Source organism: Leuresthes tenuis, unplaced genomic scaffold, assembly GCF_036924035.1.
Source record: "Leuresthes tenuis unplaced genomic scaffold, fLeuTen1.0.hap1 SCAF_3, whole genome shotgun sequence".
Lineage (NCBI taxonomy): Eukaryota > Metazoa > Chordata > Actinopteri > Atheriniformes > Atherinopsidae > Leuresthes > Leuresthes tenuis.
The window spans coordinates 13,004,042-13,028,886 of NW_027325357.1; the positions used below are offsets into that span (position 1 = coordinate 13,004,042).

A 24,845-nucleotide genomic window follows, 5' to 3' on the forward strand; every position below is an offset into this window, starting at 1 on the left:
TCAAGTGTCATTTTCTTCTTTTAAGACTTAAAGCAATGTTTGTGTGTGCATGTGTGTAGAGTTGTGCATACATTAATATTTCAGTTTATGTGCATACATACTGTTTTATGTCAAGGTTTTTGAAAATAGTCTCAGTGCACAAGTAAAATAGTATGACATTCTTGAATGCACAGGCTCACACGTAGATGAGGGGGAATTGTCTAACAAGACTTGGGTTTTCCTTATGGCTCCCTCTTGTTTACAAGGCCAAATGCTTTTTCTGCAGCTCATCATGACTTACTATTTTCAGAAAAGGACAGAAAAAAAATGAAAACACAAAGAAAGAAGCAAAAACTTTTATTTTACTTCAATTGAAGTGCGTCTTTTTCCAGCAAAGTTCTTGCTTTTCCTATGCAGAATAGTGTACCTTCTTCAGTCAGATAGAAAAGGGAAATTTTTCTTTCCCCTAAAGATTCTGTCAGGCAATAGTAACTTTGATTATCAAACATTGGGAAAGAGATAAGAAAGTGGGGAGAGAAAGTAACATGACATGTACACTCAAACCCAGGTCAGCTGGAACAAGAACATAATCCTCTGTACATGGAGTGCCTGCTCAACCAGTTTAGCTCCACAGTGACCCAAAATTAACCAATTTCACCCAAGACAGATTTATGAGCTGTTTGAAAGTTTCACTTTCGGTTTTGTTTGTTTTAGTTGCTGCTGCTCAAGTGGGACACACATTTCTGGAGTCATATATTACCCTTTAAAAGACTGGCATTTAATATTTCTGTTTATGTGCATGACAGTTTTTCCCATGAAAAGAATGAAATATGAATATGAAGCCTCTCAATGTCTAAACATAGTTTTACCTGATTACTGAGTTGTGGCTTTACAGCCTGTGCTTCTTTTTACCTGTGAATTTACCTTTGATTTTTAGCATTTTTGGCACTTTGTTCCTTTTGTTATGAATTAGCTGTATTCAGCCGCTCTGTGTTTGAGTTAACTTTCAACCAGTCAACATTGTATCCACGTGTGGCATCATCTACAGGGTCCCCTTCTGTCCATCTACACTGAAAAAAATGCCCATCTGCAGGGACTGAAAGCAACGCAGAAGGGAACCCCATGAAAAAGTATAAAATGGCCATCAGACTTAACTACTGCGACGATTGTGAAATAGATGGCTTTCGAGATATATTTGAATTGGAAAAGTGCAAACATTTTTTTCAGACTAACTTGACAGTAGAGACCTTTATCAAAGTCAAGGTCACAGGGCAGGGTTGGAGCCTATCGTAGCTGCCACCAGGCAAGAAGCAGAGTACACCTTGCACAGGGCGCCAGTCCATTTAAGGCCCAAACGGGGACAAATCAGACAAACGGTCACACTAACTCCAGGCGTCCATTTAGAATCACTAACCAACCTAATATGCACGTTTTTCAAGTGTAATTTTGTCACGTGTCGGAGGTGACGAGGAAGCAGGACCCAGGTGCAGACACAAAGTGGAAGCCTGGAGTTTAAATGAAAAGAAAACTACTTCTTTTTAAAGAAAAGGCGGGGAAAAACCAGATAACCGTTTCCCGAAAGAATACTAAAAAACAAAACCCAGGCAGGTAACCCTGACAAAAACAACTAGGGATAAGAATGAACTGGGGAAACAAAACCAAGCAGGTATTTAAAGAGTCTTTGGGCCATAAAATTCTTCTTTACAATAATTTTTTATCATATTCACAAACTTTGGCGAGAGTCGGTATGTTATAATAACCGGCCATGCCAGCAAGTCCTAAATTTACACAACACCCGCACTCTCCCTCACTGCCTCCCTCTCTCTCTTCCTCCATCTCTCACTCACAGACTTCCTCCCTCTCTTCATTTGTTCTAGGGACAGAGCCCTAGTGTGAAGCTTCTTGTTCTTGTACTTTTCTGTGCTGTGCAGCTTTTCAGCTGTTCAGAATGAGTATGTTTATAGCAAATACACTGACCATGCCGCATGGAAAAGCCTGGTTCGGCCTGCTCTGTGCTCCTGCTACAAGCACTCTAGGTTATATGTAGTCTTGGACAGGCCATCCTGCAACAACTATCATCAGCACCAAAAGGGATATCTGGAGAAGCTCTAGCAAGTATCGGCAGCACTCTGTCCTCTCCTTCAGTGTAAGTAAATCCCTTTACAACAATAGCATTTCTGTTGAATTTGAGAGACTGGTTTTGCCTCTTTAGGGAGAACAAAAGGGGATTAGTGGAAAGCAGTTACAGTAGACTTGGCATGTTGTGTGGTATTTTTTAGTTTGGTGCGACTTTAAATATTCTGTATTTGCTGTGGTTTTACTGTAAGTGACTGCCTTTGAATTGGTTCAATAATGAACACTCAAAGGAAGTGGTGTGGACACTTGTAGTTCACTGGTATATTAGTCTTTTATTTGTTGTTCAAAATGGTGAGAACTGAGCGGGATGTAAGTGTTTTTGTGTGTGTTTAAGGAGCTGTACTGTTTGGACTACAAGGTTGTGGTCAGGTTTAAACAGGAAGCTTTGCGTTTAGCACAGTGACAAATACTAAGCTTAATTTATTCTATGGAAAACCAACAACAACAAAAAAACACGGTCAGGTCCTTATTAAAGAGCTGCTGTCTTTGTTTTCTTTTGCACATGTATAGATAGGCATTTTATCTGTCTTTTCGCTTACTCATTGTATACTGAGATAAGGAAGCAGGTGGAATTTGGGCAGCAGTTATGCTTGCATTTAACAGAGGAAGACTAGAAAATTATAAATGTAAGTTTCCTGTCCCTGAAAATGCTAATTCAGAGAGTGGGCAGCTGTTAAAGAAAAAAAAGAGAGAGAGATCGAATGGTGGGAACATCTGGAGAGACGAGACTAGTGCCAAAACCTCTGCAGCTTGAAGAGAGTGGAAAGTCTCCTGCGAATGTCTTGAATGTGCTCTCACATAGAGCCACATACCTCTGTATACATGTGAAAGGGCACGATGGAGCTGATAGTATGAACAGTTATGCTCATGGAGATGAGCTTTGGACAATGTCTTTTTTTTTTTTGCTTGACTTGAATGACAAAAATGTGTCCCTTTAAATTTTTAACAAAATCTCAGTTTTTTGAGGAATTAGATGTTGCATGTAGTTTCTGCAGCAGTTCAATTCACCTCAGTTTTATTTATATAGCTCCAAAGCACAACAGATGTCATCTCAAGATGATACAGCCCAATTCAAGCCAATTACGATCCAATTTATTGTAATCCAATTAGTTCAAATTTATTAAATTCCAAATTAGTCAAAAGCCATTTTGGAAAGAAATGCCTAGCTAAACAAACCAACAGATTTGTCAAAAAGGAAAGTTTTTAGCCTAACCTTAAAGGTTTAGAGCGTGCCTACTTCCTGAAATGAAACCGGAAGCTGTGAGTGAGGGGGACGTGATAACTGAAGACGCTGCCTCTCATTATAGTTCCATATTATCTTGTACAGAGAGTACCAGTGTGATTAGCTGTATGGTGCCTCGTTTACTTGTTACCTTCTACACAGCTCACCTGCTGTATTCTGGCCTTTAAGGAGACATCATGTGGCTTTTTAGTCTGTGTAAAGATTTTGTACTTTTGTTGCATAGTGTCTTTTTATGCTTTAATCATGGAATACACTGTAGGAGGGAATCCATTATTGCAGCAGGTATTTCATTGAAATAAAAAAAGTAATTGATTATTGTTGATTTATCAAAATCTTACCAAAGTGGCATTTGACCAAGGAAACATTAGAAATACTTGACTGTATAAAATGTTCTAACAGTAGTCAGCAAGGCAAATTTTTTATTTTAGCATTCCTTTATTCTCCATCCTGTCTTGAGTAACCTGAGGTATCATTGCTTAATGACCAAGCATTGCAATTTAAGAAGTGAGAAAACTTCAGGGGATCACAGAATACACCTAATTGATAGATGTAGGCGGCAAAAAGCGGGTAAAGTTTGGGACCTGAGTATAAAAGCGCACTACTACATTCATGTGGACTGACATGCAAGTTACCTGCACTAAAGTGTGCTTGTGTATAGACTTGCCTGTGAATAGGTCATCTCCTTGTCCCTTACTGCATATGAAACAGCTGCCTGATGCCTCACTTAGATTATCCCTGCCTACCCCCTTCTGTTTCTCAGTTTTTTTCTCATCCTAACTCATATTCAACCTAACTCTTCAGTTCTAAATATTTTTGCTTTACCTTTCCTACCCCCATGTCAAAGAGATTTAGTCAACTAAAAAAGACTTGATGTGGACAATGTATAAAATAACTTTATTTAGTACTGTCCACCATGAAGTTCAAACTTTTCTTTTACTCATGTGGCATGAGTTTACCTTTTTCAGGACTTATGTTGTTGGCTAGGTTTAATGTTAATACCTGAATGTATGCATTGATACTACATTGTGCATGTTTTAGGATACATAGCTAATGATGTCTCAATGAATGTACACTTCAGAGAGGTTAGTTCTAAAACATAAAAGAGACTTTTGGATCCACAATAACTTTTAACCACTTTCACTCCAGGGGATGTGTTCTGTACATTAATGACAGTGCAAACAGCATGAGTGTATGGTTTTAGTTAGGTTTGGGGAGGACACAAGAAAGAATATACAACTATCTTATTTTACACTTCAAGCACCTTTTGCTCTCTGTGTCACTACAGAGTGTATGCGAAATAATGGAAAAACCCAGCTTGCCGTTTCTTACACAAGTTTGGAGTGAACGGAAAAATCCCTTATTGGTCAGTGGAAATAGCCCCTGAGAGGAAATAACTTGACCATGCTAATGTTCGGTTCAGAGACAAGTGTACCTCGACCATTAAAGTGCCAGGGCAGAGATACAATCAATGAACCCACGCACTCAGTGCACCAAAGAATAGTTCTGGACTGAACATAGTGAGGAGCTACCTAAATGCTTGTGCTCACTCAGTGGAGCGACTGAACATAAACATACCAGCTGACTTTGTTTCTAGTGGGGCTAAGCACAGTATGACTTTCTCTGCTAAGCCATTTTTCAATAAAGGCCTGTTGCCTCTGTTTTTTTTTTTTTTACTATGTTAACTAGCCTCTTGTAATGATTGCAGCTACAAGGAGAAACGGGGTAAGAATGGAAGAAAGACATAAGGACCTGACAGGTGAGGGAGTAGCAGAAGAGGGAAAGGAAAAGCTTCTGAACTGCTCAGGAAAGGGGGATTTTGTTGTTTAAAAAGATGCAATGAGCATAATCTAACTTCCCCTTTAGCAAGTTAATTGGGGGTTTAATTTTGATTATTTAACTTTTTATTTAGTCATTTAGCAGATGCTTTTATCCAAAGTCACTAAGAAATGAGGATTTTTTTAAAAATAGGTGTCATCATATAAATACTCTCATAGTTATTCACTGTAATACTCATTGTTTTTAGTTTTGTAGATTTACATAGACTATTGTTGAATCCACCACAGAAGTCCTCACATTCTTTTTATGAAAATATGCGTCAGAGCACACTGCACCACCACAGTGGAAAAAGCAACAATATCCCGGGACCTGTTTGGCCATTTTATTCAGTGGGGAATCACCAGTTAAGGGGACTTCTTACTCCTGCATTCGAAAACATCCCATAGTCCAAACTGATTCCTAGTATGAGTAACACTGCTTAAGTAAAGCTGGCAAAACAAGCTAATGATCTCAGCCTGTATTTTCTGATACTTCCTAACAAATGTGATTGTTCATCTGCACTGCATGCATGTGCAATATTGAATAAATAGCACAAAATACCGAAGTTATTACAGAGTCCCTCATCCAACAGTAATGTATCATATTGCCACAGCGATTGATATAAACCTTAAGTGTGCTATGGTTGTTTGAAACTCATCACCTTCCAATATATTTCAGTTTGTTAAACAAGAGTTGATTGGCTTGTAACTTGTGGTGGTTTCTATTCTATTGTCTGTACTTATAGTATCGAGTATAGGGTTGTGAAAAACAACATAAATCGATAGTAGATGCAACTACATAGTCATTTGCGGTAGCATCTATGCCATATTTTCTATCTTTTGCCCCGATGCAGAGAGACATACAAACCCCCACCACCACGAGTGGCTGAGCAAAGACACACAGCACAGAGCTGTGGCTGTCACAAGCATGAAACCAGTTTGGTTTTAATGCTGCATTTTGTGATGAGGAGATATTATGCCTGCTTTTTATATATTTTTTAAAAATCATAGTCATACTCATTTTGTAACACCAAGCTAGAATATATATATATATGTGTGTGTGTGTCATTTGTGAGTGAGAGGCTGGAGAGTTAACACCACCGTGTCCCACAGTTGTCACAGAGTGGGTGGTAACAATCGAAACTGCACGGTTTATCAGCTGTCTATGTCCATCCAGTTAGCAGATCATTGTTCTCTTGCTCTGCTCCACACATTGAGCCTCTGCTTGTTTATTTCAAGGACACATACACCCAGACCCTTCTGTGACATCACAGTCCTGTGTTAATGATGAGGATAAGTTGTGGAAACATGGCATGAAATGGTTGCACCGTTTCTAAGGTAAATGAAAGAAGGAGTGGCATTTTGGCTCAACTTCTGTGGGAATAAGAAGACCACAAACTTGAAACATGAGACACGCATGAAGGCAACAATAGTATGACCTGCAAACTACACCAGTGACCTGCACGTTCATCAAAGTGCAAAGAAGTGCACCAGTGTGTTGGCTTGGTGGTAAATTAGAAGCCATTTAGGTTTCATATGGCTCTGCCAACATGCTGCTGACAGATCTAGATGCAAACCCACAGTGTAAAAGGAGGAACTGCCATTCACTACATTTTGATATAATCATTCAAATTACAGAATTAAAGTGACTGTAACTCTCAGAAACTAAACAGTATACGTTTAGTATCAGTATACGTGTGCAGCTCATTGACTAACATTGACTTGTGACTGATGAGTGAGCCAAATAAGTGAAGTCAACATAAATTAAGCAGCTCCACACATTAATATCTGCTCTATCTTAGTGGAGAGGTTGCAGCTGGACAAGTAAACTTTTAAAAATGTATTGACAGGTTGTTTACTATAAAAAAATGCTTATGTTCAGCCCAATTGATTTCTCTAGCACAGCAGTGGAGAACCTGCCAACCTCAGCAAAAATCTCTATTTAATACATAGGATGCTTAGCTGCAGATACTGTAATTCAATGTGAGCACACAGTATGGAGAGATTACAAATAAGTTATACATAATGTTAACATGTCAATTTAAAACACTGCTGCAAGTGTCTATTCAATCTTGCCTCTCTAATGACAAAAATCCATCTTACAACCTTTTTCGGACTCATTATCTGAAGTAACTTCAATAAGGTGCAAAAGACTGTGGTACAGTGTTGGCGTGGTAAATGAGAAGCCATTTGAATGAACTGTCTTTGGAAACTGCAAACAGTGCAGTACGACCCTTTTGTGTGTATGTAGAAAAAGACCTTTCAGAGAAACTGCAGGTCCATTTCCCAAAAGGCCCTTTGCAATTAACTGGAACCTGACATCTTTTGAATATTGAGTGTGAGTGAAATGGGCTGTGCTCCTGAGGAAACTTGTCCTCCACCAAAAAAAAAAAAAAAAAAATTCTATGGTGGCATTAAAACTAATCAATGATGCAAAATGTCATTAGTTTTCTTTTCTGATTACATTTGATTTGTGCGTTGTTTTGTCAGTTCTGTCTTAATATAAAGTTTCTTGACCTGCTCGAAACTTAGACTGCATAATATAATATCCCGGCACTGACATTGTGAGGTGCAGATGTTCAATAGTCTCATTGATGTTTTGTGTAGGGTAAGTGAACTGAAATATGTAATGCTGATTTTTTTTGTTTGTTCTTTTTTTGCATGTAAAATTAGTCAGAGAGGGCACATCGTTTACTGTCTAAATTGAAATATAAATGCATTATGTTGACTTTTTTTAAATGGATAATTCTTGTTGTTTGTATGTAAATCAAGTACTTAAAATAATAACACAAAAAAACAATAAAAAATTTTCCACATAGTAATAATGCTTTCTTTCTGCAGTATGTAATTCTGTTTTATTAATTCTCAAATTAGACTGGGTGTGGTCAACATAATCTGCTAGCGTTAATAAAATATTTATTATTATATATTATTATTTATTAATTGTGTGGGATGAACTCATTTTATGTTTGTTGTTGAATGAACCAGTGTAGCTTTTTATAGGGTTTACTCAAATCAGGCTTGTTGTTTAAGTTAAATCTGTTTTCATTCATTCAACAAGATAGACATAAGTAACAGACGGAATTCTAGGTCATACAACAAGATTCAACTTCATTTCAGGGAAGATTTCAGGGAAGAGCCAACTCATATTTGTTAAGTGGACACAACAGAATCACTCAATGCTGAAAGGGAGCAATGTAAATGTGTGGAAATTTGTTTTTAATGTTCTTTCAACAAGTCATTCTTTGGGTGTATTGCCACTTACACAACAACTGGAGAGGTGAGTCAATTTATTCAATTTGAGTTTTGGTGGAGCATCTCGTAAAATTAGACAAAGATATTTTATATTGTTCTGGGTCCAGGGAGGTGGAGCTTATCCTAGCTGTGGCAGGGGGGGTGAGGGGTATTGCCTTGACATCTCCCCTGTCAAGGCTAACGCAACGCAAAGACATTTGAGTAAGATAACCACACGCACTCCCGAGTTGTACTTTGTGTGACATTAAATGAAAATGAAAAATTCCTTTGTGGGAGTAATTGTTTCTATATATCATCAAATTAACAAAGCGTACTATATTATGAGAAATGTCTCATTTTCAAAACATGATGCTCCTCCATAAAGTTATGATCATTTGCACTGTGTACTGTTTATAATGGAACAGCCCCTGAAGCTTTAAGAAACCGCTTTAAATAACAGAACGAATGAGAAACAACCTCCCTCTGTGCTGCCTTACTACAGTTCATCCATGTCCATCTCTTATTACCCACTCATCTGTTCCCTCCATTTATCGATTCCCTCAGCTATGTGATCTCTCATTGATCTATCCTTCTTTAAATCCATTTTATCTTTTTCTTTTTCTACAGTACTTCACATCTCATGTTGTTGCTCTCCAATGTGTACAGATGTAATGACTGATACAGAGCATTTATTCACCTCCCCTGTTTTCCCTTCCTTTTTTATTTTATTTTATATTCTCATCTTGGTTTTGCCAGCCTTTGATCTGCCAATTTATCTAAACCTTGATTTTTCTTTTTGTTCCATTTTTCTTTTTACCCTATTTCTTCACAGCCCCATCTGCCCTCCTTTTGCCCTCTTTTATAGCACTTTGGCACTTAGCAACCCGTGGCTCTGCAGACGTATTTGGCTCTTTGATCCCTCTGCTGCGTCTCCCTTTTGCTTTTGAAAATAATTTAATGTAATTTAGTATTTGATTTAAATATATTTTATTTCAAGTTTGTTAGTTTTTTAAAAAATTTAATTCTAAATTTGAAGATTAAGAAGATCTTGTAGCATTCAAATAAAATGTGTTTTATCTTTTGTCACTCAAAATATGCGTCACAACCGCAGACATGCGACACCCCCCAGCACGCGATTTATGGATATACCAATCATGGATAAATCCAAGAAAAGAACATTAATGCTACGTGGGGAGACCAGTATGCTTAATATGTGGTTAGAAATTGTCAAACATTAGCAGATATTTCCAGAATAAACTCACAGCCTTTGCTGAAAAATATCCGGATGGATTTGCTGCAGGTGGAGCATTTAAGTTTGGCTTAAAACAGAAATAAAATGTAGTTTTCTCTGTAGTAGTAAATTGATTTAATAAATGTAACTCACTATAGTTTTTGTATGCATAGCATAAAGGTAAAGAACTGTATATGCAGTCTTATTATCTTCATTTTCGATGTCAAAAGGGTTTTGTGGCTCCCGGTGTTTTCTTTTGTGTGTGAAATGGGTTCAAATGGCTCTTTGAGTTGTTAAGGTTGCCGACCCCTCGGCTAGACTTACATTCTTCATAGTATATGCTAAATACACATCCTTTACAGTGTACTTACTCAGAGCTAAAAATCGATGTCACCATGAATAATTTGCCTTCTCTTGAAGCTGCTCGTTGATGTGTGAAATGTTCTGGTTTCACGAGGACATGAAAGGGGTGTCACGCCATGGGATTCCCATGACAGTTTATCATTTTACGTGCTGTTTATCGTCATGAAGAATGTAAAACAGATATGTATTTAGCGTACATATGCATCTTGGCATTTAGTTAGTAGAGACTTTGCACTTTTGTGAAAAATGCCCCCTATTTTCCATTTCATATATTGCGTGACTTGCAAAAAGACAATCTACTTCTCTGTACATATATTTTCTTTCTACCAAAATATCCATATTTGGAAAATTCAATCTCACTATCCAATATCGATATATAACTAAACCTAAAGTTGAGGGAAGGTTTTCAGTGATAAAGTTCACTGAAGGCACCATTTTACCATTTCCTTTGCAGGTTGCATTTAACACTGTGAAATTCTATCAGGTCGATCTTGCTCTGACAAAGTAGTTAGTCACCTCTGATGATATTCTGGCTTTATTCTAGCAGACTAACACACCAAACAAACAGGAGGATAGGCTACAGGTTGACATTCATTAAAAAGACAAAACTGTTTATAACACTTTCCTGCTTGGCAATATTTGCTATTGAGAAGTTAAAGTTATCTTACATGTATTTGGGGTTTGTATTGCTTATTTAGGTGGCAAACAACCATTCCTTCAGAAGTGTTATACCTTATGCTGCTGGTTAGTGTTTGATTTTTACCCTCTCTATTCATCTTTTATTGAAATTGTTCTGTTATTATGTTTAGCAAAATCCCATTATGCTATGTGTTGGGTATTCAGATAAATCTGTTTAACAGATGAATATAAGTATTCTATGAGGTAGGAGACTTTTATACCTCAATTTCAATGTGGCCAGAAGATACAAGAGCCTTTAATTTAGGGATGTCTGAAACTCAAAGCTGCTTTGGTGAGAAAAAAAGTGAGGACTTTGAAACTTCTATTAAGATCATTAAAGAGTCATCAGAGAAATCAGTATCACTTCATTCAAACACCATTTTACTGCATCATCTGCCTCATCATTCAAAACTCAACATCCTCCCTCTTCCATTCCTTTCGCCTATTCTCTCCAGTCATTTTCTGTAGGGTTATATCTTCCTTATCATTTCTTCTTTTTTCTTACCCTCTTTATCTTCTTTTACTTTTTAAGTAATTTTTGCTCTCTTCAGTCTGTGTCTTCTCATGTCCTTTACCACCTCCCTTTCTTCTTCTGCTTTCTCCTTCTTCCCTCAGTTTGCTGCAGTGCATCACTAGCAGGCACATTAACATCTCATCTCCATTACTAGGCAATGGCCTGCCCTCTCCATCCACTTATAACTGCCTTCCTTTTTTACCTTTTCTTTCCATCCATCAGCACCATTCCTTCCTCTCTTTTTAATGATATAATGGATTTTTATGTTTGCTCTTTTTCCTTTAATACTGAATTCCTCATAATCATCCCTATTCATATACTTTTTGTTTCTCTATGAATGTGTAACATCAGAAAGGGTGCCTCTCTTCTCCTCTCTTCTTTCCTGTCCTCTTCTCTCCTCTTGTGTGACAAGCTGTGCTGTAGTCTTTCAGGGGAGTGGATGCCCTTGGTGTGACCGTGAGAGAGGTGGGCTAAAGCTCTGCAGTAGCAAACCAGTGAGTGAGAAAGTTATGCTCTCTATGTATCAGGTAAATATACTAGTGAATTTATTCTGATCATAAGAAATAAGGAGTGAAAGATGCACAGCTTGCGTGCATGCATTTTTCCTAAATAGCACCAGTCTGTGATATTTGTGTGATAAATGTCCACCAGGAAACCCTGGTTAACATGCAGACCAGGCTGTCTGTCCTCCAAATCCCACCATTTCCAAACCTGTCTTGTTTCTTTTCACTCCATCGTTTGTTCCTGGGTGACTCTTGGCTATAGAATGTGACTTTCTTTTATCTTCCTCGATGGGAAGTTAAATCAAATCATTTCATCAATGGATAATTTATTTATCTATTTATTTTCACATTTACTGACATTTTGTTTTCCTGTACACAAACACAGGATATTGCAAAATGTTAGCAGCAATTATATGAGCACATAAATAGTTATAAGATGATTAATCTCGGGAAGTTACTGGCCACCAGTCTTTAGCCAGGCAAAAATATCAAGTGTCATCTTTAGGAGTTCACTCAAATTGTAAGTTTTAAACTATGTATTTTGTCCCGTATGGCTGTGGATGCTGTCAAGATGTGGTATGTTCCCACATATGTGGTGCATGCTATTCAGTGCTAGAGCCCTTTGCTGAACTGTTAACAAACACACTGCTATTTATAATAGCAAAGTGCAGCAGTGATAGAAAAAGGCAACCAGACTATCAACAATTATATACGTAGATCTGCTGAAACCTTAGCATAGTATTTTTTCATGAAGCCATAATTAGAAGGAAAAATATGTTTCCATAGGTTGTTAACTAAATGACACACAAGTAGCATCAATAGATAACGGGTAAGAGTACAAGATAAACCTGCTGTAAAACAACACATTTGTTATATTTGCAACTATTCGCCATTAAAGGAGAAGGACAAAATAAAACAGGACGTTTAGACTCATTTTTCCACTTGCTGCACAGGTGTACCTAACTGAAGATGGGAACACCGCCACAAAATTGTGAGCAATGGAATGGTTGATGTTCACAAAATGCTTCCTTCTGAGCGCCGTGCTTCTTTTTCAACCATTCCTTATGAATTGAATTGGGAGTGTATGTGGTTGCCTAGAGAAAAAGCAGTGCATCCAGCTTCTTTTTTCTTATTTTTTAGAGCACTTCACCTTTTTGTGTGACCACTCCAAGCACACAAAGTTGATGTCGGCTTTTTTTCAAGTAATCAGATGCCAATCAGCCAATCATATGGATGGAAATTTGTCACCCTAGTAACCTAGGAAAAACACATCCTTGGTGTGTCTGTCTGTCCCGATAACATGTCTGACAGAAGTGATAAATTAAGTCAATTTGTGGGAAATGGACTGGCTGGATACTAAATGTTGGTTGTATTTTTAATAATAATGTGATGACGACAAAGCTCATACAGTCTGTTGATATGACAGTTAGCTGCAGTCTGTCCTGCAGGTGACAACAGACTACATAGAAGTTCTGCTGGGCTGATTGTCTCCCTGAACCGATTACAGTCAGAATGTGTTGTGACAGACTCAACCATTGTGGATACGAGGGAAAACTTTCTCCGGTGCTCATGGTGGAAGAAAATGTTCAACAAATAGTAGATTGACAAAATAGATCATATAAATCTTGAGGTAAAGCCAGTTTATTGTAAACAGTTAACGTAAAGAAGTAGGCTAAGCACTGTCGACATAGTTTCCTACTTAAAACAAACAAAAAGAAAAAAAGAGATGCTTTTTTTTTTTAAATAAAAGCTTTAGTAGGCAGTGCTTTTGGCCTCATGTGGACATGGACCTGGATACAATGCTGATATTTTTATTTTTTTCAGTAATATGGTACTTCAAAAGAAAATATTCTTTGGGTTATTAGTTTTTTTTTAAATGGTTTTATTCATCACTTCCTGTGAAACAAAACAAACTGTCTGTTGATTAACAAATCAATATGAGTGGTTCAGCTGAATTCATTTGTCCTCTTGGTGTCCTCTGCACACTGATTAGCTGATTTTAACATTTTTAATGCAGCGGTCAGATCTGTTGCAGTTTTTAAGTACATCGGTTTCTGCATTGTCTGCATCATGCTGTTGTTGTAGGTTATGAGTGTCTCAACTTTAAAGTTTGTGGTTAAGTCAGCATGCTAGTTATCCTTGCAGATGGTCACAACAGTTGCAGTATATTATATGTGACGTGTACATTTTTTGTAATTTCTTCATCTTCATATCGGAAGGAGGAGACCTCTGACTGCAAATTCAACATCTTCCCCTAAAAATAAACTGAAGTTAGTGTTGATTATGCTGGTGATGTAAGCCAGCTCAGTGTTGCCCGTCAACCAGTGCTCATGTTGTTGGTTAGGGAAGAGCTGTACGTCTGCAGCGGTGCTGTGAAGTTTTCTGTCAGCTTAAGAAGGTGAAGGTCAATACTAATGCAAATGAGTATTTAATTGGATATTAATATCTAATTATTGATTACTTGACAATCCTAGTTTGTGTTGTGAAGTCCTGCTTTAATTTTCCTTTTAATCTAATTTTCAATTTCCAACACTGTTGTTAGAACTAGTTAAATAGTAGAGCTGTTGCTGCTGCGGGAACTGCAGTTAATTTTCGTGACCACCCAATCCTGCCTACGGCAACGTTAAAATCACCTGCTGCAGTGAGATTGATGTCGGGTCCTACGGGATCCCAATCGCAATGCAGCCCTACTGACTCATGGTTAATGCCAGCAATAACCATATTCATAGTTATATATTTTTGAACCATGGTTAATAGGCCTCTTCATTTCGGAAAAGCAATTTGGATCAATGAAATTATGTTTGTAGTCACAGGAATGCTGATATTTATTTTTTTTCCCTATTATTTTTGCTCTTTATCTCTAAAAACATTTGTAAATGTGTCATTATAAGGTACAAAATCAAGAAAACATTTGATATCATTCCATTTAAAACTAAGAAAGTAAGACTTAGTAAGATAAATTTCATTATGTACTGGTTTGTGTTTTGTGTGAACCTCTGCTCAGTTCTTTTTACACGTCAGTACATTTTGCTTGAGAGGAAAAATAGCTATAATTCAAACAACACAGTTTAAAGATATCTTGTACGTTCTAGCTTAATAGCTCAATCTTTTTGTTATCTTTTTTTTTAACAAACACAGGATGTAGGCTAAGAGCTGCTTGGTGTGTGTATGTGCATGTGTGTTGTTGTGGGGTTGTACTTTGTGTAGCCTCTGTGAGTTTGCATTATTCTCAGTGCCAGGCAGATCAGTTGCATAGCAACAAGAACTTTTTGAGGGCAGGGAATCTTTCAACAGTGGAATGTGTCAGGCACAAGAACAGCAAAAATGAAAAGAGAGAGAGAGCTATACATGCTGTCCATGCCCTAATTCTTAATTCCTATTTTCAGTTTTACATAATTAAGCAACGTGAAATGTAAAATGGTAACTGCAAAGTTTGAAAGATAACTGCTAATAATGTCTGAAATCAGGCAGCAATATAACAGATGTGAAAATAAAACTTAAAAGTTAGAGCATGACATGACAGCTATATGTGTCCATTAATGCAAAGCCTAAATGTGATGAATGATAAAAAAAGAATAGATAATGCTGGACAACATCCTATATGTCTTCCACACCTTTTTCTAAAGCTCCTAAACATGCATAAGAAGATGCCTCCATTATGTAGGCTTAGAGCATAAATACAGTATTTGCTGTTTTCCAATTTTGGAAAAAGAAAGTCAATTCTGAATAAGTGAGATATTCTAAATCTGAATCCAACAATTAAAATAACTGCAATGACTGTTTAAAATGTTATGAAGATTCAATGACATCTTTGTTCCTGTGTCTGTACTGTTTTCACCACTGACCCAGCTCTTTAGGTTAATAGCAGTAGGTCCTTAGTCTCCTCATTCTAATTAGAGAACTGAATGTGTGCACTGATTTTACTCTGTAGTGTCTTAAGGATCTATTCCGCACAAGCCACACATACTAAAAACATTCTAATACCAAATTGGCATTTTTCTAACCAGTGAATCGGGAGAAAATGAAGCTCTTGCTGTGTCTTAGTAGCACACTCTTGTTAGATCTGGCAATACAGATATCTCTTAACTACTGAACATGAGGCACAGAACCAGATATAACCTGTATCGTATCATGCTGTCAGCACAGAAGATCTATGCCTCTATCATTTTTAAGCACTCTGGTAGACTACAGTGCGACATGTTACTTGACATGCTGATGTTAGACTGATATTAACTTACATTACCACATAGACAATATGTTCAGTAATGGATGAAATTTGTCATCTACCATATCTAAAATATGTAGAGTAAATGTATGCGTGATCACACACTAATAGCTTGCATTAATGTGATATTCTATGCTGTAAAGCTGCAGAAGTGGCTGCAGTAAGAAGTGGTATTAATGGCCCTATAGAGTGCTTACCCAGCAGGACTTTTTTGTAATGGTGTGTGTGTGTGTGTTTTGATTGGTGCCAGAGGTCAGAGCTGAATCCAGTTAAACAACCCTTCTTTCTTGCTGGGAATTACATCTGTCCTTCTTTTTATTGCCTATATCCTTCTTTTATTCCCACCTCTTTACTGTTCATTTGGTAAACTGACCATCTGTATCCAATAATAATTTACCAAATGGCATTGCAAGGCTTTTCACAAACTTTGTAGTGTTGTTCATTTGTGTTGCTGTTTCTAGAGAATGTCTGTTTAGTATTTCTGGATTCTTTTCTTCCTCACTGGCAAAGTCTAAACAAACTTCAAAATTAAGTTTTGACAAATGGTTCATTTGAAGATGATGGAAGATTTGGCTGTCTTGCTTTCTCATATGTTCCCACTGTTGTTGCCAATATTATCATAATTTTCCTTTATATAAACCCAATTTCATTCTTCAATACCGTAATTCTTGATTACCTCTCCTTATCAGCCAAACTAGCCAGAGAAAGGGATGGAGTGACACCAGTGTTTAAGTCGAAGGCATGCTGTTTCCCCCCCCTGCAGTAGCTTAAAAATAAACAGCTAACACCCTCTATCACATCTACATGGCAGAGGTGGATTTTGAGTGAAATTGTGTTAAAACCCTTTTTATGCTGGTCAAAAAACCTACTGAGACTTGCTAACATCTGGCATTTGAGTGCAATAAGAAAGTGTTTAATCAGCTTTTCAAATGGCTCTGCAACCATGACTCTGGTTTTTATTGGCTTGGCATATAACACCCTTCTGCCTGTTTCTTTTCAATGACCATGCTTTGATTAAGGCACGAGCACAGCTCACTTTACCATGACAGAACAACATCTTTACCACCGATTACATCTCACATGGAGGCTCTGCAACTTTCAACAACTCTCAAGAGACTAATCAATCTTTAAGACAGCAGCTCAGTCTGCTTTATAGGGCTCAAGTCGATGATTCTGTCAAAAATAAACTATCCTAATTATTTTTATTCAAAGTCATTTTTTACTTTGAAAACCACAGCGAGCGCTAGTTTTTTTTCCCAGCACCAAACAGAACAACAATATCCAAGAAATAGCATGGCATGAATTATTCATTGTAAGTCTTGTTTTACTGCCTATTTTTACTGTTTTTATTGCCTATCAAGACAACTTATATAGTTTAAAGTCCACACTTCCAGCACAAGTTGAAACGGAGACTTGCTGCTACCTAATCTTAAATCGGTCATGTGATGTGGACACGCCGGCGCGTCCGTCGACTCCAGAAGGTTAGGGGAAAACATTACTGGTAATAGGAAAGCATTTAATCAACATGCTCTAGCAGGTGTATCCATGTTTAATAAACCTGAAACATGCTACTTTTGGTTTAAAGATTGTATAACTGAGCTGTTCCCCTAAGCCCCGCCTAAGGGTCTGCACCACAAAGCTGGATTTGTGGCTTAGTGAGATAACTTCAGGTTCAGCTCTGGATTTTCAGTATCACAAAGTTGATTAACTTTTTACCAGCTTATATCAACATGGGAGCTTATACTGGAAACTCAAGGTGCTCCAGAAAAGGTTAGGTTTTGAATCAAGAGATTGACACATGTAAAACTACTGCCTCATAACCAATCAATTCTCTTTATAATCAGTGCATTAACCGTGACAGAGTCTCTATCCAGCTCCTACTGAGGTCAAAGACTGATTAAGCTATTTGACTTTGACTCAGAAGTATCTTTATTAGGGGTGTGCCAGTCAGAGGGGAATGTTTATGTAGCCTAAAACAGAGATTGACTAATCTACTTTTAAAGATTCAGAATCATTATTTATGATTTTATTCATCAAAATCATCACTGAAATATATGAGAAATCCTTGCATTTTCCTCATACATAATGTGTTAGTATGTAGTGTATCAAATGTTCAAAATTTCATTATTTGACATCTCCATGTTCATATTCATATCCACATATATATTATAGTGTGTTAATTAAAATTGTTAGACAACTAAAATCCCTTTCATTCACCATTTCAGAGCTTTAATCACAGAAAGTTAACTTATACATTCACAAAAAGCCCACTGAATGTTTTGAATCACCTTTGTATTTGTACTTTTGGCCTTTTTGGTGCAAAGTACAAAGAGTATTTAGAACAGCCAGTAACAAATCTGATAGAATAAGACTGAAACATTCTCAAATACTTTAAGAATACATCTGTATAACATTCATGTAAAAAAAATAACAAAATTACAATTCAATGGGATGTCCTTGTGCTGTAGTGATGTGGCTTTTTTGTTGGCTTTCCTTCCTGCTTTGGCTGCAGCAGCTAAATGAGTATGCACATATCCAGAGTCGAAAAACTTGGGTTGACATGCTGAGAGGACAACAAGCATCGTAGTACTGCATGCACACTCTCCATTGGTAGAGTTAGTTAAACCAGATCACTTAAATTGATCTCAGTACAGAGCCCTTGATAGACAAAGACAGAGAGCAGAGCATAAGAAGGAAACAGCTAATTGAACTGATTGCTGCATTGGTATACATATCCACCAGTATCAAAGAGATGTTCTGTCTGTACCACATTTATGATGCTGCATGAACACTCCAAACATACAACGAGGGTGAGAAAGAACTATGTTGAACAGTAGGAAAAACTAAAGTTCCACAATATTGTTTATGGCCCCAACATATTTCTTCCATCACCAATGTGATCAAGGATTACACACATACAATGTGAGGATTACACACATACAATGTGAGGATTACACACATACAGCTAGAATGCACAGAGGAAGTTTCTAAAATACTTCCAAGATACTGCCATGGATACTGTAAAAGCATATACACAGAAGTGTCGCTATGTTAAAGGCTCCTTTAGATTAAAGTTTTTTTTGTTTTTTTCCTAGCCTGTCCTCATTGGACACAACATGAAAACCTCTTACCTCACACTGTGTTAGTCCAACTCGTGCTTCCAAAACAGCTTTTTTTTTGTTTACGTATAGACTCCACAAAACCTCTACAGTTATAATCAGGTATAACTCATGAATGGAATGTAGTCTACCATTGAGTACATCTTTGACTTATTTAAAAGCTGCTGGATTATAAAAGAAAATAATTAATGAAAGTGCAGACAGCCTGTCACTGGAAACAAATGGAGAACAGATAGTACTATAGGTTACACAGACAGGTATTGGAAGTGTTGTACTCCATCTTTTCCTCCCTGCATTCATGTAATCTGTCTCCAGCCTTTTTCCATTCAGGGTCAATGTCAGTCTTAACAGGGAAGTATTGCATCTCTGGAAGTGCTCTTCTGCCCCTCATTGTCTTCCTCTCTGTCTTGCCCTGTTTTAAAGAGAGCGTTCACTCATTGTTCCTACTTGGCTTTGAATAACCGATAAAAATCCTTTAAAAGTTTTCACTTTAAAGCAGTTCATTTTAGATGGAGCTTGAAGTGTGACACTGCATGCGTATTTATTCATGGAGGGTGAGCACAGTTAGTTCCCCTGGTACTTGTATTGGACTTAGCAGTACTCCAAACTGAACATATTTTGGCGGGAGTTTATGAGATGACAGAAGGAGAGAAAAAAGAGATGGATACAAAAAAGACAATAGTTTTTCTTTTTTTCCCTGCCTTTTCTATCTCTGCTTCTACGGATCTGTTACAGGAATACAAACCAGCAAGGCGGTAGGCCTTTCTCAGTAAGAACTGCTGGGCTTAAATTAGACTTAATCTCGCTACAACAAACTGTTCATAAAGGGGTGGCTTCAATGAAAATTATACTCACTCTTACTTTTCTCATTTTCATCAGTGAAACTAAGTTAACATGCATAGTAAGAGCTGAATGTTGTAATCAACTTTCAACTTTAACTGTATGTTCAGAAAATACATTGTATAAAACTGATTAATTAATTAATAATTATACATTTTTCAAATATTTGGTAAAACTATGTAATCTGAAGGAAAAGTTGTTAATTTTATGCGACTATCTTCAAGGAATAAAAAGGTATAAAACCAATAGGTGATTAATTTGTATTTCAATACAGAGGGTCAGCCCAGCACGTTCAGTCCTCGTAGGTTTTGTGCAGACAAGCCTTTACATATTACTGTTGGCTTGTAGAAAGTCAGTTTCTAGCATGGTGAAAAGGAAATGTGAAAGTTCAATTTGATGCAGATGTCTCAGCAGTGAGCAGGGTTCTTCCACCCACAGAATTATTCTTCACCATACCCTTTACAAGCTCACTCTGTTTTCGTTTCTAATTATCAATATAGTAGCTTTGCCACACATGTTGAGCCACCAACCCAATGTCTCTGGGCTTCCAGTCAGCTTGTTTATATAAATGGAGGTTCAGCTTTAATTGGGCACACTCTAGCAACATAAAACAGAGTTCCTGCACTAAATTCAATTCAGCCCAGTAGGTTACATTTTTTATGTATTTATATGCTGTTATTGTCCAAGTAAGATAAAATCAGCAACGACTGTACTAACCTCTTTTAATATTAAACATGTGACGTACCAAATATTTTACAAAATGTTCTAGAGGTTTATTACATGGTTATTTCAGTATGTTTTTTGTGTTACACTATTTAAATTCTATTTAAATAAAACAACCACTAATGCCATTAATGCTCAAGAACCCTGATTTTGCCTCTGTTTCTCTGTCAGTATACCCCCTGACTCAGAAAGGGGTTAGCTGATATATGGGGCCAGACAGTGCAGTTTAGTAATTTATCCAAGGGTGTTGTCCTTAAATGACAGTAGATGTAGATTGGTGCTCTCCATGAATGGACAATTTCTAAATGTATCATTCTGGCGAACCTCCTCTTTTTGACACCAAGGATACAACCTCAGTTTAAACGGGTACAGTGAGTGTTTGCTCAGGTTTCATGCATTGCCAGCACTATCTGTCATTGTCCCATTCCCCTCTGTCTACCCTTGGCTCTGGATTTGGTATGTTCTAAGCTTAGCGAATGAGAATCTAACTGAGCCCAACCCAACAATGGACAATGTCTCCCTGTCTGCTGGCTCTTCTTTTGGGGTGTATGTTTGTTGATGTAGGTGTCATATGTTTTTGCACAACTATCAGGCTTGTGTGCTTGTGTTTCCATTAGTGTTTTGGCTTATGATTGTCCTTGGGTGTAGGATGAAGCTCTCCATCACTCTCAGAACAAGGACAGAGATGAGAGCAAAGGAAATAGTGTCGGAGAGAGTGATATAAGAGAGGAAAATGGAGCAGGATGATGTAGCATTGCCTGCAAAGCTGGTTATGATTGTATGAGTCATAGTATGATTGCCCAAGTAGGGATTCTTCCTATAAATTTATATATGGGATAGTGCTATAGGTATTTACCAAAATCAACTGAAACATCTGAAACTGTATTGTAATTTTAACCAACAATAAAAAGACTATTTTGAAAAATAAATTTTGAATCTGAAATCTGAAATTTTCTTGTCATTATACATGAGTACAACGAAATTAGCCCGGCAGCTTGCAAGCGCATGCACCAACTTTGAAGAGTTGCAAAGAGTGGGGACAGAGGGGAGAAAGAGGAGGGGAAAAAAACACAGCGTCCAGACTATGCTCCTTAAAGGAGAACAATGTGGAGCTGGAAAAAAATCCTCAGCAAACATTAGGTCACCATCCAACATAGAACTCAAAACATAAGCAAACATTTGCTCGTTTCACACATAAAAAACGCAAAACCACTTGAAGGCGTGGGATGGGGGTAATAGGCCGGGAGCTCAAGCATTATGTTAGAGTAAGAGTTGAGTCTTGAGTTACATACGGCTATACTTTCTGAAGTGAATTACATGAAAAGTGAATAATGTTACACCCCTCGGTGGACCAAAATGTTAACCAATTTACACACACCAACACACTAACCAACCGACAAGCGACACACTAACCAACCGACAACTGACACTCTAACCAACCAACACTAACCAACCGACCACCGACACACTAACCAACCAAGCAATGTCAAATAACTCACCCTCATACAGCCAATCAAAATGATCTTATACTGATCTAATTTGGATCTTTGCTTGTAAAATCAACTCTATGAATCAACTCTATGAATCAGCACATCCATGGCTTGTCAGGCAGGGTGTCTGTTACTGGCCAGTCTCCAAAATGCCTCACCACAATTGGGTAATATCCCATGATCCATGCCCCCATAAATGACTTGGCAACCATTCAAGAATGCCTTAGATACAGCCAAGTTGCGTCCTCTGAAGCTGGACAAGAGTACACCATCAGTACATTCGATCTCTGTGTTTGCATGAAAGCAAAACTAGTATGGAATGAAACTGAAAAATACCAAAAACGTATCATCCTCATTGGTACATTCCATTGCTGTGGAGCATACTTGAAAGACATAGGCAGAAGATACTGTCAATGGAGTGGATGGGTAGAAGTGGCTTTGGAAGCAAAACTGATCACTATAAGCCCAGAGAGTTGCTATGTCTGGCTCTCAATCAGTGTCTCAGTTCACAGGATGTCATCGTGATACTACAGCAGGTTGCCATGGAGAAGTCCTTGATTGGGTCCCAGTCGGAGTAAACAATCATCAGGTGTCCGAGAAGACAGGGAGGGGGGTGAAGTATTTCAGAGCGTCTTGCAGCAGCGATCTCAGGGACAGTTGTTTTAACAGCAGCCTTGGACAAGGCTGATACCAGGAGAGCAGGAATGCAGATTAGATTGTGATTGTTGGGGTTAGGGCGAGTAGTCATATTTCAATGGACACCGCTTACTCTGTTTGTCCATTCTGGTCACAAAGATGATCCATACGCCTTTGCAAAGCCACAAGCTTCTCCAAGATGTTTTCCATATTGCGGTTAATGACCACAGTCTGAGCGCCAATAGCTCTGCCCACTGCTTCAAACATGCCTGGCAGCTTGGGGCCTTTGACCGCTGTCTCTGACTTCCGAATTTTTCGATACACCAGGGCAATGCCCAATCTAATCAGCAGATAGCCCGTTATCACAGTTCTGAATATACTTAAAGATCCTCAATGTCCTCAATGGAAAGGATCGCCAGGCACACGACCCTCCACTGCTGCCAGGAGTCCCTTATGTAACCAGCGGCAAACGTTTCATCAGAACAGGTGGGTTCCCCTGGACCCGAATTCTTCGTCAAGAAAATTTTGTTAATTGGACATAGGAATTGCACATAAATCTGACAGTCGTCTGCATAACAGTGGAATAAAGTGCCATGTTTTTAACTATGGAACCAAGCAGGAGCAAATGGAGAGAGAACAGAAGAGGGCCAAGAACTGAACCTTGTGGGACCCCAACGAGAGAGGCAAAGGAGCATCCAAAATCCCCAATGTTGACAGAGAAAGTACAATCTACTAAGTAGGATCTGAACCAATCTAGGGCTACATATCTGATTTCCACCCACTGTTGCAGATGAGAGATTAAGATATTATGGAGAAAAAGCAAGATAATTAACCAGTCACCAGTCCATTGTCAAAAAGATATCTTTGAAAAAGCTGATTCAGTGCTGTGCAGGGTCTTAAAACCAGTTTGGAAAATCTCTGGAATATTGTTCTCTTCCAGGAAGGCCATTAATTAACTATGTACTATCTTCTCAAGTATTTTTGTTAGAAAAGGTAGTTTAGAGATTGGCCTGTAGTTGGCAAGCTCAGCAGGATCCATATCAAGCTGACCTGATTATATTTGTTTTGTAAATCAGGCAATATATATCTGAGGAAGTTACTTGGGGCTTTGGGGCATTGTGCAACATTTTCATTATTTTCTGACATTTTGTAAGTCAAGCCAGTAATGCATTATTTGATAGAATTATTGGCAGAATAATTAATGGTGGAAAATAATCATTTGTTGCATCCCTAGATGTTAGAATATTTTTTTGGTGTTGCAGTATCTCAGGTAAGACCTAAATGGTAAATGGATATTATTCGGTAAACAATAAGTGTACCCTGGCTAACCATTAATTATTCCCCATGCAATAAATAGTTCCCTAAAAGTTCTGTGGAGAATTGTTTATTGTGAAGAATAAATCAGATTGATGCTGTAGTGCAGAAGTAAAGTAGAAAATAATATATTTAGGTTAATGATGTATGTGATGGAGCCCTTTGATGGACCTGACCTGTCCAGGGTGTACCCTGCCTCTCGCCCAATGACAGCTGGGATAGGCTCCAGCCCCCCCTGCGACCCTAAGTTTGATTAAGGGGGTATAAAAAAATAGATGTATGTATGTGATGGAGGTGCAATAGATCATTTATGTATTTTACAACCTAATGAATGTAATGAATTCATGCTAATGACATGGCTTTCTTTATGGAACTTCAAAACTACACTTAGATCTGTGTAATTCACAATCCATGATTCTTAATGAAGTCAAAGCATTAGTATTGTTTCTGTCATGTTGTGAAAGTGGCACTTTGACTGTTAAATCTCAAACTCTCATCATATGATTTTGTAACTGGCTCAGCACTTTCACTTCTCTTAACTTACTGAGATTATCATTACAACGAGTTGGCAGAGTGTGAGTAACAAATCAGATAAGGGAGGGTGTGAGTGATGGTGACCTCTCACAGAGAAAGGTTAGATACCTTTGGGAGTCATCTCATTAACTGCATGCTTGTGTGCATGCCCACACACAGCACAGTGCGTGGTCTCATTTTACAACAGCACTCAGGAGATGGTATGAAGCTTCCGCAATTAATAAAGTTAATGGTTATTGGCTGGTGGCTGGTAACGAGGATATGGGATG

The 24,845-nt window shown here is 37.9% G+C and overlaps 1 protein-coding gene across 3 annotated transcripts in view; it reads left to right on the forward strand.

Moving 5' to 3' along the window:
- The window catches only part of atp2b2 (ATPase plasma membrane Ca2+ transporting 2), a 125,949-nt gene that overhangs the window by 13,828 nt on the left and 87,276 nt on the right, over nucleotides 1-24,845 (forward strand). The window contains exon 1 of one of the 3 annotated variants that reach the window (XM_072381884.1): nucleotides 1,974-2,125. The exons of 1 other annotated variant lie outside the window; for it this stretch is intronic. The gene's annotated coding sequence lies outside the window, so the exon portion shown is untranslated. Of the gene's footprint in view, nucleotides 1-1,973; nucleotides 2,126-24,845 lie in introns of those variants that run through there. One more of the 3 variants, XM_072381886.1, reaches the window with a different exon arrangement.